At 42.5% G+C, this 16,485-nt stretch overlaps 1 protein-coding gene across 1 annotated transcript in view; it reads right to left on the bottom strand.

The window, feature by feature from the left end:
* Positions 1-16,485, bottom strand: part of MYO1E (myosin IE) — a 395,564-nt gene that overhangs the window by 191,195 nt on the left and 187,884 nt on the right.

The following is a 16,485-nucleotide window of genomic DNA, read 5'->3' as shown; positions in this document are numbered from 1 at the left end:
TCCCTCCTGCCACCGGATGCTTCAGCTGCTTTTCTTTGTCGGGGGATCCTAAAACTAGACTATAGCTTGCCATCAGCTGATCATGGCAGGGAAAGCTTGGATCAGTTGAGCTGGCAGGACTCGGCAAAACTACAGCTTCAGGGAGTTCTGCTGGCTCAGCTGATCAGGGAAATTCCCCTGCCGTGATCAGCTCAGCCAGCTGAAGACCCCTTCCCCCATACAATTGGCAAGAGGGATGCCCACTCACTTCTGTCTGAAGATGCTCCCCAAACCCACAATCAGCAGGAAGGATGCCTACTCCCTTCTGCCTGAAAGACCCCTCTACACCCCCCATAGGAGGGGCCTTAGGCACCTGGGCAAATCAGGTCTTTAGGCCCCTCCCAGTGCATCCCAGATTGCACCAGGAAGGGGAAGGCCTGCAATTTTGAAGAGGTGGGCCTGCCAGCAGGAGGGAATTGGCACCCCTCTTGCCGGTCTTCCAGTGGGCTGTGGGGGGGTGGACTTTCAGGCAGGAAGGAGTGGGCACCCTCCTGCTAATTTCAGGTGTGGGGGGTGTCAGGGATGTGTCTTCAGACAAGAGGGAATGGGCATCCTTCCTGCAGATTGGTGGTGGTGGTGGCCGTGTTCCCTCTAAGCGGGCGGGTGTTGTGAGCAAACTTTTTTCACTGTGAGCTAAAAATATCGGGCGCCAGCAAGTTATGAGCCAAATAAATATGTTGCTTTCTACCACAGAACTTCCTTACGTTTGTATGGAATCTATCCCCTTTCAACTTTAGAGAGTGCCCTCTCGTTCTCCCTGCCTTAGCTACTAAGTCTATTCCCTTCAGTACCTTGAATGTTTCTATCATGTCCCCTCTCAATCTCCTCTGCTCAAGGGAGAAGAGGCCCAGTTTCTCTAATCTTTCGCTGTACGGCAACTCCTCCAGCCCCTTAACCATTTTAGTTGCTCTTCTCTGGATCCTTTCGAGTAGTACCGTGTCCTTCTTAAAGTACCAGTGCTGGACGCAGTACTCCAGGTGAGGGCGTACCATGGCCCGGTACAGCAGCATGATAACCTTCTCTGTCTCTTCAGTCCAGCATCTGCCCCTTCCATTCACTGTCTGTCTTTCCCTGCCATCTCTCCTCCTGCCCCCCCCCCCCCAATTTGGTCTAGCATCCATCATCTTCCTTCTGTTCCCCTCATGGTCTGGCATCTCTATCCTTCCCTCCCCCCCTGTGGTTTTTAGCATATCTCTCTTCTCATTTCCTCCACTCAGATCTGATCATTCTCTGCTCTCTCTTCCCTTTTCTTCTCTGGTCTTCCTTCTCTATTTTCTGCCTCCATCTAAATTAAATTCTTTCTTACTATTTAGTCCCGTTTCCCTCTTTTCACTGTGTCTACACACAGCTTGTCACCCCTTTCCCTCACCCCTCCATTATCTTACTATTTTCTTCCCCCTTTATTTATCTCCTCCTTCCATCCAGTATGTGTTCTTTCCCCACTTCCATTCAGCATCTGCTCTCCCTTCTCAACTGACATCCATCTGCCTTCTGCTCTCTCTCCCTTCTTCTCACTTCCATCATCTGTCCCCTTCTCTCTCTCTCTCATCTCCTCCATTCCATCATCTGCCCCTTCTCTCTCTCTCTCTCTCTCCCCCCCCCCAACTTCCATCATCTGCCCCCCTTCCCCTCACCTTTGTGGGTCACTTTCTTTCCCCTGAGGGTGGCTCATGTCACAGGGGAAGCTTTGGCCGAGCAGAACCGCTTGATTGACAGTGGAACTTACTTGATTGATGTCGATGCTGGGGCCCGTTGCCGTTTGAAGGAAAAAAAAAAAAAGGTGGAAAAAAGGAACCTGTAAAGGCGAGAGGAAGGGAAACCTCCAGGACAGCTGCTTTTTGCCCTCCTTCAGCGGCCCAAGAGTTCAGACCAGCAGCGGCAGCTCTGTATGCTTTTAACTTCGGCACAGAGCTGCCCCTAATCAATAGTTTAGCGCGGTTTCATGAGGCAGCCTCGGGGCCTTTGATAGCCGGCCCGCTTCGATGATGCGATGTGGGCCGGCCTAGCAAAGGCCCCGAGGCTGCCTTATGAAACCGCGCTAAACTATTGATTAGGGGCAGCTCTGTGCCGAAGTTAAAAGCATACACAGCTGCCGCTGCTGGTCTGGAGGTGCGGAGACAAGGCAGGAGGCAAACGCGGTGGAAGGCAGGAGTCCCGGCGAAGGCAGGAGTCCCGGCACAGCGACTGCAACAGGAAGTTGCAAGTCAGCTGACGCCGGCCTTTCGTTGCGGCGGGGACCGAATCCTTCGCGGACCGGCAAGATTTTGTTTGCGGACCGGCGGTTGAAGAACTGTGCTCTACACTGTGTGCGCTGTGACGAGAAACTTGTGCGCTGCGAGGTAATATTTTGTGCGCCAGCGCACCCCAGCGCAGCTTAGCGGGAACACTAGCGTGGGTCTTCTGCCCACAACAGCCGGCTGACCTGATCGCTCAGGGGAATTTCCCCCAATCTGCTAAGCCATTAGGACTCCCCAAAGTTGTGGTTTCAGGGAGTCCTGCTGGCTCAGCTGATTGGGGGAAATGCCCCTGTCATAAGAACATAAGAATTTGCCTCCGCTGGGTCAGACCAAAGGTCCATCGCATCCAGCGGTCCGCTCCCGCAGCGGCCCATCAGTTCCATGACCTGTAAAGTGATCTTTTGTCTAGAACCTGTTCTTCCCTAATCCTTTATATCCTTCAAACCCCTTTTCTTTTTTATCTATACCCTTTCTTTCTCCTTTATTTGTAACCTTCAATCCCCTTATCCTTCAGGAATAGTCCCTCTTTGAAACCCCATAATGTAGTCTGACCTATTACACCCTCCAGAAGCGCATTCCAGGTATCCACCACCCTCTGTGTGAAGAAGAATTTCCTAGCATTGGTTCTAAACCTGTCCCCTTTCAATTTCTCCGGATGTCCTCTTGTTCTTGTAGTTCCCAGTACACTGAAGAACCTGTCCCTCTCCACCCTCTCTATGCCTTTCCTAATCTTGTACGTCTCTCTCTGATTAGCTGATGGTAAGCTGTAGTCTAGTTTTAGGATCTCCCGGCAAAGATAAATGGCTGAAATGTAGGCCATGATTTTCCAAGACCTCTTTATGGTTACCTTCTCTCCATCTAAATCTTAAGGGGGTGTGTTAGAGGCATGTTCTGGGCAGGCTTAGGGTGGGCTTAGGACTTGGATGTTCTGCAGGGATAATCGAACTTTTAACAAAACGTCCAGGGCACCATTTAGATGTTTGAGGCTAGCCCTATTTTAAAAATGAATAAGGATCAAAAAGGTGCCCAAACTGACCAGATGACCACTGGAGAGATTAAGGCATGACCCCTCCCTTACTCTCCCCCCAGTGGTCACCGACCCCATCCCACCACCCAAATATGTGAAATAAAACCCAAGTACTTTCCAACCTGTCTTACAAATTCACATGGCTCATATACATCTCCACAAAAGAGCAGAGGGGTACTCTAAGGGTTACTGCAGTGAATGTCACATTAAAAATCCCAGGTCAGATGTCATTATAACTTGCTTATATTGTATGGCGAGCCTTCCTAAACCTACTGTAACTACATAAAGATGACATCTGCAGGCATAAGGGTTATTGTTGTGGAGCACAGGTGGGTAGTATATACAGTGAGTGGGTTTTGGAGGACTCACCATACAATATAAGAAGGTTATAGTGACATGTGTACCTTAGACTTTTTATGTGACATTCTCTACAGTACCTTTTTGCATGCCCCTTTGCTATGCTCAGCTGTCTCTGAACAGTTTGCTGACTGCTTGGACATCTGAAAAGCTTGCTTTTGTGCATTTTTCATGTGGACATCTTTATATTTGAGAATGACAAAAAAAGATAGACGTTCTAAGGGCCAAAACGTCTAGATAAGTAATTTTCAAAAAAAAGATAGATATCTTGCAGTTTTGAAAATTAACATTTTCTCTACTGGATTTCTGGATGTCTATCTCAAAATGTCCAAACTCAGACTTAGATGTCCTATTGAAAATGCCCCTCCATATAAATAAGGGGACAGGATAGAACTATGCAGAGCCCTGTGGCGTAGGGGTTAGAGCTACAGACTCAGCACCCTGAGATTGTGGGTTCAAACTCTGCGCTGCTCCTTGTGACCTTGGGCAAGTCACTTAATCCTCCACTGCCCCAGGTACATTTCTTAGATTGTGAGCCCACCAGGACAGATAGGGAAAATGCTTAAGAACCTGATATGTAACCTGTTCTGAACTACTTTGGGAGGACAGGTTAAAAAATTGAGGAAATAAATAATATAAGTATCTGTGCCACTCAATACCTTTTAAAAGATTCTCCCTTTTTCTTTTTATAAGAAATAAAATATTCTAAAAAGGAATATGTGCATTGTTCAAATCATTGCAGTCATATGTCTAGAAATAGTATACGTTACTCTATTTTTGGATTTACTGAATTCTATAATGAGACATTATTAATCACATCCTGAAGAGTGAAGCGCTACCTTCCTGTTTTCATTCCTCATGAACAGGGTAAGAGTCAGCTTCTTTGATGATCTATGATAATGTTTAGCAAAGCCTTTCTTCCTGGAAGGTATTTCATTTTTGTGCAGTAGCTATTTAATATTTTGGTGCATGGCATGTTTTTCTTTCATCTACTGGAAGACCATTACACTTCTTGGAGATAGTAACAGGAGTGTCAGTTATGTCTATAGCCCAAGGGTTGTCATTTTTACAGGATTTTCCGTTATATTTGTATGTATGTATGTATGTATACATACATACAAATATAACGGAAAATCCTGGTATAATATGTGTGTGTGTGTGTGAGTGAAAGAGAGACACACAAACAAGTTATGCTTGTATGTATAATGTTTCCGTGTGTGTGAGAGAGAGACACACACACACAAACATATATATAGGTATGAATAATTTCTGTTTTCAGTAATGCCTTTTCAGGAGAAAAGGTTTGCAGTGATGCCCCGATTCATATTTCTCGTTGGATGTCAACATATTAACATCTTATGAAATATTCTTTTGGAGTACTGAAGTACTTTCCAAAGAAGCCAACTATTTAAAGCATACAGCTATCAAACCTGCCCCACTCCATTTCCATTAAACAATCCAACATCAAACATGTGATCTTGAGTAAGCCTGTACAAGCAGAATCTCAACACATATTACCAAAGTAGCTGTTCCTATATGCTACTCTCCAGCCCTGAATGAACCTTTTCTTCTGCATTCATTGTTTATGCCACTGTGCAGAATCTCACTGGAAATTATCCACATCCTCTCTTGATCTCTGTGCCTTCATCTTAATCTAACTTTTCTCAGTGCTTTCAGCTCTGCTAAATCTGACGACCATTACTTTCCCCATTCTTTCTTTGGCTGACCAACTCAGCAAACTATTTGCTTCAATGTCTTCCGGCTGTTCTGGACTTGATCACTTTTTGCAGAAAACTACTGACATTTATTCTTCTAATCCGGTTTCTCAAACTGTGTGCCAAGGCACAGTGGTGTCCTTTGAAGACATTCCAGGTGTGTCACGAGAGACTCTAGAATTTTCCTTTTTTTTTTTTTTTTTTTTAAATCATCTTTATTCAGTTCTACAATGAACAATAACAAGCAAAGAGAGGCCACAATGGCATCTATATAAAGGAACAATCCAGCAATGGTAATATGTGAAAAGGAACTGGTACATTATAACAAAGAAGTAACAAACACACCTCTGAACTCTCCCTCCCTCCCACCCATTCCCAAAACCTCCACTATCCCCCCAATTTTACTTTATTTTTAAATATTCCCTTCATTAACAATTCAAAAATAGTTACAATAGGTAAGCAAAAATTCCCATATTTTATAATATCTGCTTAAATTCCCACACTTAACTGCAAGCATTTTTTCATATTTTTCATCTTATGACCAATGTTTAATTTATATTATATTATCTTTGATCATTTGTTTGTATTTATTATGTATATCGTGTATTTTTTGACATTTTAATAAATATATTTTGGAAAAAAAATTCCCTTCATAAGTATACACTTACAGTGGTACTTGGTTTACAAGTGCACCGGTTTGCGAGTGTTTTGCAAAACGAGCAAAACATTTGCAAAATCGGTGCCTCGGAAACCGAGCATGGCTCGATTTACGAGCGCCCCCCCCGCCGCAATCCAGCACTCTTCCCCCGCGATCCGGCACCCCCCGACACGATTGGGCACCTCCCCGCCACGATCCTGCACCCCCCCGACACGATTGGGCACCCCCCCGCCGCTTCTTACCCTCATCTGGGCACCCCAAAGATCGGCCTCCTTATCTGCTGGGGGGGGGGGGGGAAACGCATCAAAGCGAGTTTCCATTATTTCCTATGGGGGAAACTCGCTTTGATAAATGAGCATTTTGGATTACGAGCATGCTCCTGGAACGGATTATGCTCGTAATCCAAGGTACCACTGTATATATATATATATAGATAGATAGATAGATAGATAGATAGATTAGATGACATGTATGTCCATATGCAAGAGTCTGTCAATGTTATGAGTATCTGGGTACGTAAAGAAACAACTGCCCAGACAAGCATCATTCTTTGACGTGATTCGTCCTTCAAAACTAACGGCAAGTAATTTTAGTTTTATTTTTATGCAGTAGTTATTCTAACTTGAGCAATAAAGCAATCAAGGCTTTGCTACTGTTTGGATCATCTTATCTTTGTGAACTTGGATTTTCAGCTCTGACAGAAATTACATTGAAAAAAAGGAGAATGACTGCAGAGTGGATGATGAAATGTTTGTTTGCTTGTCAACTATTGAGTTGCGCTTTGAGCTAATTTGCACTAAAAAACAAGCACATCCATTGTTACAATTACCCATACATAACTTAAAGAACTTCCTGCTTTCCCCTGCAGCTCTATATTGAGATTTTAGCTCCATTGTAGCCAGGTCTGAAAGTTGGCTGTGGGAAATTTTGAGCAGTTGCAGTTTTTTGGGCTAGTTTATTATTTTGTCACAGTAATTTGCGTCACAAGTCATGTGCAGACATATATTCTTCCAAAATTTGATCTGCGTTGTATTAGGTATGTTGTGTAGACATATTGTGAATTTCAGCTTTGATAACTGCAGTTGAAAATTCTTCTGCATCAAATCTCTGTAATATTTAAGCTGCAGTCTAAATTTGAAGTGGTTGCGGCCTTTTAGGGAGTCGGAGAATCATGTTTCAACCTCTTTGCAGCTGAATGATTTGCATAGGCAGCTTCTGATTTACAAGATTTAGATGACATAAACACTTCGTATTTAGTTTTAAAGTGAAGAGCTGAGTAACCAAGGTTGATGTCCAGAATGTTAGGCTTTTGCTGGTGAGAGAAAGGTCATATGATTTCTCCTCCTCCCCAGTACAGAGGAAATTCTTGCTACCAGGATTCGGCAAGGCATGTTGGAAGAAATATATTGGGCTGTTTTGGGGTTGCTTTTTCAAGGTAAATGGGCAGGATTTAAAAAAAACAAAAATTATTTGGCAACCCTGTTTAGCTCTGATGTATGGGCAATGCTGCAAAAAAATATTGGGGGTATTCTAGCACCCACGGAACTAGCACCTATGGTCTCCACTACTCACTTTCACTCCCATTGCCCCATCAGAACAAGTAAAAATATGTTGATTGAACACATCAATCCTGATCATCATGTATGAAAGAAACATTCATTGAACATACTAATTCACTTACATACTTAAAAGAAGCATAACACCATATTAGCCATGCTTTGTAATACTATGTTGACAGTGCTATGTTTTGCCAAACTATGCTTGCCATGCTATGTCTCACCATACCATGTTTGGTCATATTATTTTTTACCATGCTTTGTTAACTATGTTTTTTGCCATCTCTGTCTGCTATCTCTTATCATATTATGTATGAAAGTGTGGCACAGAGGTAGGAGCTGCGTTTTTCAACATCTAATTAATAAAGTAAATATTTTCATTCTTTATCCTATGAATTTTCACAATTAAATGGCAATAAAAGGATATTATTTCAAGATGCAAATATGCCACAAATCTTACCATCTACAGCCCTGAGTCACTCCTCCGTTTCTCTCTTTTTAAAAATTCTTTATTTTAGTAATTTTAACAAAAATGATACGATGATCTCATTACAAGACATGAATTGCATTTAACATAATTCATAACCTTAACAAACTAATAAAATAGTATACTAGTATAATAATACATCTTATCATCCCAACAGTTAAAACAATCCCGCCTCCCCCCACCCCCTCAGGAGGCCTGGATTCCCAATTCATAAGGATAGAATAATGTACAATTCAAATCTCTCAAAAAACCTCTTTTTCTAATTCAATATATCTCTCCTATATATCTTTAAACTTTGTCCATTGATTTGTTAAAAGGGCCGATAGTCTATGGGCTCCTTTTACAAAGGTGCGTTAGCAGTTTAACGCACGTAATACTGTGTGCTAAACTGCTGGATGGGCTAGCCGCTACCGCCTTTTAAGCAGGCGGTAGTTTTTGGCTAGCGCGGGGGTTAGCACGTGATGAAAAGTTACGCCCGTAAACCTCGCTAACGCGCCTTTGTAAAAGGAGTCCTATATTTATCACACATTATTCCTAAACGGTCTCTCATGTCTTTGATTGTGGGTATATTTGGAGTACGCTATTGCTGAGCCAATGTCAATCTAGAAGCTATAAATGCCAAATCCATAAGTTTAGATTGAGAGGATATTAAACCTTTGTTATATAGCTGATAAATTGCTGTAAATCTGCTGTCAACGCGGATCCTAATCTAACTGATGTAAACCGCCTAGAACTCGCCGGGTATGGCAGTATATAAGAATAAAATTATTATTATTATTATTATACTCCTACTCCCAACAATGCCATTTCAGCATTCATATTAAGTGGAGTCTGGATTAACTTACTCACGTAATAAAATACTTGCTCCCAGTATTTCTGGACCTTTTGACATTCCCACCACATATGATAGAATGTGCCTCTTTCACCACATCCTTTCCAAAAGACAGCATTTTTCTGCTTAGTACATTTACTAATTAGAACCGGAGTAATATACCATCGTACTAAAAGTTTAATAGCATTTTCCACCAACGTTTAATAGCATTGCCCCCCACTCATCAATTGATCACTCCTTCCCCAGATCTTTTTCCCATGCTTTCATATATGAGGTCTTTGTTTCTTTGTCATCATGTATAATTTTATATGACCAAGAAACACTGGGTTCCCTAACCCCTTTTCAAATTCAGATTTCTTTAAGACTTCTTTATCCATCCCCTTGCCTATCAAAATATAATTTTTTACCTGTAGATAAGGAAAAAGATCTCTCGCTTCCAAATGATATTGATCCTGGAGGTCTGCAAAGGCTTTAACCCCCACTTCATCAATAAATTGACCAAAACACCTTAAACCTTTTGCCTCCCACTTCTTAAAAAAATTCCCCCCTCCCTACCTGGTATAAAATCTCGCGCACTTTTCCATATTCTCATAGAACATCTAATAAAAGGGTTACTTATATTTGTTAGTTCTTTTTCTCCGACCCATGGTAGATATTTCAAATCCCTAATACCCTCTATCCCTTCTAACATTTCTTGTTCTATTCTTACCCATAATTTTGGTGAATATGAGTGCCATTCAACTATTGCTGTCAACTGTGCAACTATATAATAATTCCCAGCGAAGGTAAACCTAGTCCTCCTTCAGCCCTAGACTTAAACATTGCATATCTTCCAACCCTTGGACATTTTCCGCCCCATATAAATCTCAATATCATACTATTCCATTTCTGTACCTTCGGATGAGAAAATGGCAAGAGGGAAACCCTATTCCTTCCTGTCTATTGGGCTGCGTGCTGCAAATGACGGGGTTTCCCCCTCTCAATGCATCTTGGGATGCAGTGGGAGGGGCTGAAGGCCCTGATTGGCTCAGGGGATATTTGGGGTGATCCAGGATGTCAGGGGGATGTCAGGGGATGTCGTGGAAGGTCTGGGGATATCAGGGGGAAGGATGTAGGGCTCCGCAGCTCAGCTGATCCTGGCAGGAGGAATCCCCATCAGCTAAGCCACCATGAATCCCTGAAACCAGTTTAGCTGATGGGGATGTCGGGGAAAGTCCAGGATGTCAGGGGGAGGGGTGTAGGGCTCCACGGCTCAGCTGATCCTGGCAGGGGAAATTCCCATCAGCTGAGCCACAAGGAATCCCCAAAACCGCTCAGCTCATGGGGATTTCTTCTGCCGTGATCAGACAAGGTAGTTGGTGGGTACGTCTACAAAATTAGCTTTTGTACATTTTTCACATGGACGTTTTTATTTTTGAAAATGTGCAAAAAAGGTAGACGTCCTAAAAATAAAAGATAGATGTTTGGCAGCTTTGAAAATGGACATTTTCCCTACTGGGTTTGTGGACGTCTTGCACAAAATGTCCAACCTCAGACTTAGGCACACTTTCAATTATGCACCTCCATGCATTTCTTTTCATATGCTTCATTTAACGCACAGTCTGGGAAGTTTAATGGCTTCTAGTGAATGTGCGCTAATAAAGCTCCACTGTACACCAGTAGAGAATCCTTTTTTTAAAATATATAATAAATTGGGTAATGATTTTTACAACTTTAATTGACCTTTTCCTCCCAGTATGAGTGGAGCAGCAAGATCTTCCTTGGTATGCAAAAGGATGAGGCTCCATCAGTTTCTACTGGGTATATATAAATCTATACTACCCTTTGTCCAAGAGAGTCATGCACAGTAATTACACACAAAAAATTAGAGGGGAAGTTTTTGCAGTTTGTTTTTGCAGAAGACAAGATATAGCTAGCAACCTCACTTCTAATTAAACTGTAACTTAAAATAGAAGGCATTTCTTCTAAGGTTCCTTAACCACCACTGCTTACTTCCTGCAGTGCTGATAGCATGTTTAGAAAACAGAAAACAATGATCTAGGAATTGATGCAATTTCCAAAGTCATATGGGACAATTTGCAACAGATGTAAATATATAAGCATTTGTAAATCACATACTTTTATGAAAAGGAGATAATATAAAATGCACACAATAAAAAATAACTTGGATTAATATTCAGCCAGCAGCAGAAAGGCCCTAATTCTTTATAAGATGCCTTTATTACGTGCCGCTAGGCTCCCTAATTGTAGCCACCTAGCAACACCTACGTTCGGGATCTGTGCCATAAGCAATCAAAAAACTCCACCAAAACAAAACATCAATTTAAGAGTTTGATGCTGAACCCTTAGGCGCCTAGAGGCGCCTAAGTGGAGGCACCCTCCCATGCTTAAGGATGCCTATCTGAAAAAGTAGGTGTGGATGAAGCGCAGGTGTGAGGAAGAAGGATTCCATTTCGTGCGCAACTCTACGTTATGGGGAAAGAGCAAGCTATTCAGGATGGATGGACTCCAACTCAGCAGAGACGAAATGAGGCTACTTGCAAGCAACATCAAGAGAGAAATTGAGAAGTTTTTAAACTATGAAGAAGGGGAAAGCCGACAGTCGACCGAGAGTCGATAGTTCGGGAACTGGTATACCCAGAGGATACCGTGCAGGAAAATAGTGTTAGTTAGTTGGGTTGGGAGAGTAATGGTGAGTACTGGTGGGGCGAGGTGGAGATTATCATTGGGGGGAGGAGGGGGGTTTGAGGAGGGGAAATGGGGTGTATTGAAGGTTCTGGCAATTAGTCAAAGATAGGATAAGTGGCTCAGGTGGGGGGAAGGGGTGGTGTGACATTTTTGGGGTTCATTAGAGTACAGGGCTTTGGAGTACCTTTCCACCCTCATTAATCTCACTTGCCCTATGTAGAGAAGGAAGGGGAGGGAGTTTGGTTGATGTTACTCTTTTATTGTATATGCTTGTTCTATTATTGTATATGATGCATTATTATTTGTGCTGTGCACCTTTGGGGTGTGCTGGTGTTGTATTTGCTGTGTTTGCATCAATAAAAATTGTTTGAACCTAATTTGAATACGCTTTGAAATATTTGACAATGCGTGCACATCAAATTTTAGGTGCCATGCTTACTTAATGATGTATTTATCTGAGAAATGTTTGTGGTCAGTACACTTGATTTTTGGCCCAGTATCATTTAATCAGAGAAAGCACGAAGTGCTATCTTTGGGTTACATTTGTAGTTTTGATTCATTTTAAGATCAAGACTATGACACTGAGCAACTCATGAGTCGCCCGTGAAAGAACAGCTTAATGGTTAATGCAATGTGCTGAGAACAAGAAAAGCCAAGGCTCAGATCACACTGTGGCTCTTTGTCATCTTAGGCAAGACACTCAACCTTCCACTGCATCAGGTACTAAGGATGGGAAAAAATTTTTTTCATTTTGTGTTGTTTCTGGGAATGAGACAAAATAAAAACATTTTCAGGGCACCCTCTGCATGGCACCCTCTCAAAGCAGATAACCCCCCTCCCTGTAGGCCCACCCCACCTCTCTGTAGGTCTTCTGGGCCTACCTTAATATCCCTGGTGGTCCAGTGGGGTTTGTTGGGGCAAGAGAGATTCCCATTTGCTCCTGCCCATGGTTGTGCTGAATACAGTATGATTGCCATGACCTATCATCATAGTCTTGCCATAATTCAGTGATCTGTAGTGGTATTACAGGGCAAGGGCAAGGGCAAGAGGTCGCAGCTGGCAAACTGGATATGTTGCGGCCATGGGCTAGATCAAAAGGACATTGCTCCTGCCCCAACAGACCCATTAGACCAACAGGGATATTCAGGTAGGCCTGGGGGCCAACAGAGGGGTGCAGACCAGAAGGGGGGCCTGGAACATGGGGGGAGTTAGGATTGGGGGTGGTGGTGGTGTCTGGATCATTTCTTCTCATCCCTTTCAAGTTCAAACTTAGGGCTCCTTTTACTAAGCTGTACTAGCGGTTTTAGCGTGTGTTTATCGCCCGCTGCATTGTCGCATGCGCTAGATGCTAACGCCAGCATTGAACTGGCGTTAGTTCTTGGCGCGTAGCGTGGGGTTAGCGTGCGCTAAAAACGCTATTGCACCTTAGTAAAAGGAGCCCTTAGATTGTGAACATAACTCACCTTGGGCTACAACTGAAAAAGGTGTCAGCTAAATCCTTTCCCAAAAATCTCTATAGTCACCAGATTTGGATTAATACAAAGAGGATACAGGAGTTTAGAAAAGAGATTTCATTTTACTTTATCTGCCAAAATCTATGGCAGCAGGCATGACAATAGTCTACAAAGAAGAAGGGATTAAATACTCCTCCTTAAATACGTTATCATTTAAGAACTCTTCTTAAGAAAACATGCATTAACTCACACCAGATAGGAAACAAGCAATCACAACATCCTGCTCCATAATCACAAGACACAATGGTCTGGAGAGAATTAAACCCTGCACATAGAGAACCATCTTAAGGGCAACCTCAGCTCAATGAATCATTATCTGATGCTTCTCTGGGAAAAATAACGCAATACCATCTATTGTACTAGTGCCAAATTCATAACAACACGTGGAAGGCCATTTTTGATAGGATGTCTAAGTCCGACTTTGGATATTTCCTGTAAAATGTACAAAGTCAGAGGCAGAGAAATGGACATTTTTGAATGGGATGTCCAAATAATATATTTTTTAAATCTCCTACATGGACATCTTGGCTGCCAAAACATCTAGGCTGCCAGGACATCTAACTTTTTTCACCATTTATGACCAAAAAAAAGGTCCAGGTTAGAAATGTCCAAATAAGCACCATTTAGACATGGGAAGGGCCAATATTGTAATGGACTAGCCATCTCAATAGAGCAGTGGGGCACCTTAGAGGGCAGTACTGTAAACTTCACATAAAGAGGGCCAGATATGCATCTCACCAAAATCCACTTATAATTTATTGTGATCCCTCCAAAACTTCCCCCAAACTTATTATACCCACCTGTCTCCCACCCTAATAGCCCATATGGCTGCAAGTGGCAATTATATCTAATCTAATCTTCCATTTGTGTGTGCAGGCTCTAGGTGACTTACAATGAAAGGAGAGAGAGGGGATATACTTATGACAGTATAGTAGGATTTTGGTGGGTTTTGGTGGCTCACAGCCCCCAAAATATGAATAAAACAGTACATACCTTTCTATAGAGCAGCAGCATCTGATATGGCAAAGGTTAGTAGAGCATCATACGGGTGTCTTAAGTAGCCTGGTGGATGGGCTAATGAGCCAGAGAGGATGACCAAGGCCCATAAGACACTCTAACCACTGTATTTATGGTGGAAACTATAAGTCCACCAAATTTCTATTATACTGCCATATAAGTGCCACCTGCAGCCATATGGGCTTTTGGGGTGGGAGACAGGTGAGTAAAGTAAGTTTTGGGGGAGTTTTGGAAGGATCACCATAAATTATAACGGGGTTATGGTTAGATGTATATCTGGCACCATTTATGTGATGTTCACAAAGTGTCCTATTGCTGGCCCCTCCCATGCCCAAGTGATCTAGATTTGAACTTTTTCAACTTGGATGTTTCTGTGGCCTCACACTTTCTACTATAATTGTAGTGGTTAGAGTGTCTTATGGGTCTGGGTCCTCCTCTCTATGGCTCAAAAACAAAACTACTCTGGCTCGGCCCAAAGATACACTGCAGCTCGAATTCTCATGCAAGGTCCTTGGTATCACTATTGATTCCTCTCTCTCCCTCAATGACCACCTCAACTCCTTGGCAAAATCATGCTTTTTCAGCCTTCACATGCTGAGGAAAGCTAGATCCTACTTCAGCCAACAACACTTTGCCATCCTTGTCCAATCCATCATCCTCTCCAAACTAGATTACTGCAACGCCATCTACTTAAATCTATCAAAAAAAAAGTATTCTAAGACTCCAGCTAATCCAGAATACTGCAGCCAAACTGATCTTCTCAAAACGCAAATCTGACCATGCCTCCCCACTCCTTGCCAAACTTCACTGGCTCCCAATAATCTCCAGAATCCATTTCAAATGTTCCTGCCTGGCTTTCAAGATCATTCACGGAATCCTCCCTCCTCTTATCCCACTGTCTTTCAACTCCTCCAGTCCCGACTCCCCCAGAACTGCCCAAAGGCATAAACTAGCCTTCCCCTCTCCATGCGGCATTCACTATGCAGGCAAACTGGGAAATTCCCTTCTCTTCAAAATCACAGGTCTGTGGAACGACCTCACCACCCCGTTGCGGAACCTGAGCTCCCTTCAGTTATTCCGCAAACAACTGAAAACCTGGCTTTTCAGCAAATTGTAACTCTATCCTTCCCCCCTTTTTCTCCCCCCTTCTACACATAAGTTCATGTAATCCTTTTTCTTCTTCTCTACCCACAATTTTAAGTTCTTGTAAACCGTGTCGAGCTCCATACTCATGGAGATGATGCGGTATATAAACTTAAGGTTTAGATTAGATTAGATTAGCCCATCCACCAGGTTACTTAAGACACCTGTGTGATACTCTATCAATCTTTCCCATACCAGATGCTGCTGTTCTAGAGACAGATATGTATTATTTTATTCATATTTATGGGAGTGGGACATTGTTAGTGACCACTGGGAGAGTGGTCACTTAATTCCTCCAGTGATTACTTAATCCCTCCAGTGGTCATCTGGTAAGTTTGGGTACCTTTTTGGCACTTAAGACACTTCTAAAACAAGTATAGTTTGGAACGTCTAAGTTCCGTCTAGGATGTCATGAAAAAGTTTGTTTATCACCACAAAACTTCCAAGTCTAACCCGGTCCTTGGTCTGCCTAAATCCTGCCCACAACATGCCTCTAACACACCCCTTTCTGAATTTGACATTTTGTTGGGCGAATGTCCCAGAAAACATCTAAGTTCTTGGTTTTGATAATCGTCTCTTGGACATTTTGCAGAGAAAAACATCCAAGTGCTGATTTTTGGACATTTTTTGTGTTTTGAAAATGCCCCTAATAGTCAACTGTGTAATCAAGTGCATATGCAGGATGAAATGAAATGAAAAATTATGCTAGGGATGGGTAAAAATGTCGAGTAAATGATGCTTCTTGCCACAGTGGCTGCACATTCAATCTTGTACTACTGTCTTTTCATTATCACATAAGCAGCCAATATGCATGGTGTATGACTAATAACATCTTGTATCTTTAACCCTCAGGGATTTACAGTTAATTAGTGCTATCCAGTGGCTGAGTGCTTTCAAACACAACTATAAAAGGAGTTAGTGCTTTTCAGAAACAGCTCACAGGAAAATATGAATTGAATTCTAGTTTAGAACTACATGTGATAGATATATTTGCATGTACTGGGTCACCAGTAAATGCAAATATATTTCATGCTTATTTATTGTTGATATCTTGAAAATCCTATTGGCTGCGGAGCCAAGACAACAGGCTTGGGAAGTCTTATAGTAGAGAAAACATTGCACAGGAAATGATTTTTGTGCAAGGATTGTGAATATGTGTTTCAAACGAATAGACCTTTCTGGGCCGGCCCTTAGGCTTGGCTATATTTCAGTGTA

This window comes from Geotrypetes seraphini, chromosome 14, assembly GCF_902459505.1.
Source record: "Geotrypetes seraphini chromosome 14, aGeoSer1.1, whole genome shotgun sequence".
NCBI classification, from domain to species: domain Eukaryota; kingdom Metazoa; phylum Chordata; class Amphibia; order Gymnophiona; family Dermophiidae; genus Geotrypetes; species Geotrypetes seraphini.
Note: the sequence above shows the minus strand (reverse complement) of the source record. Positions and strands in the feature narration are given on the sequence as shown.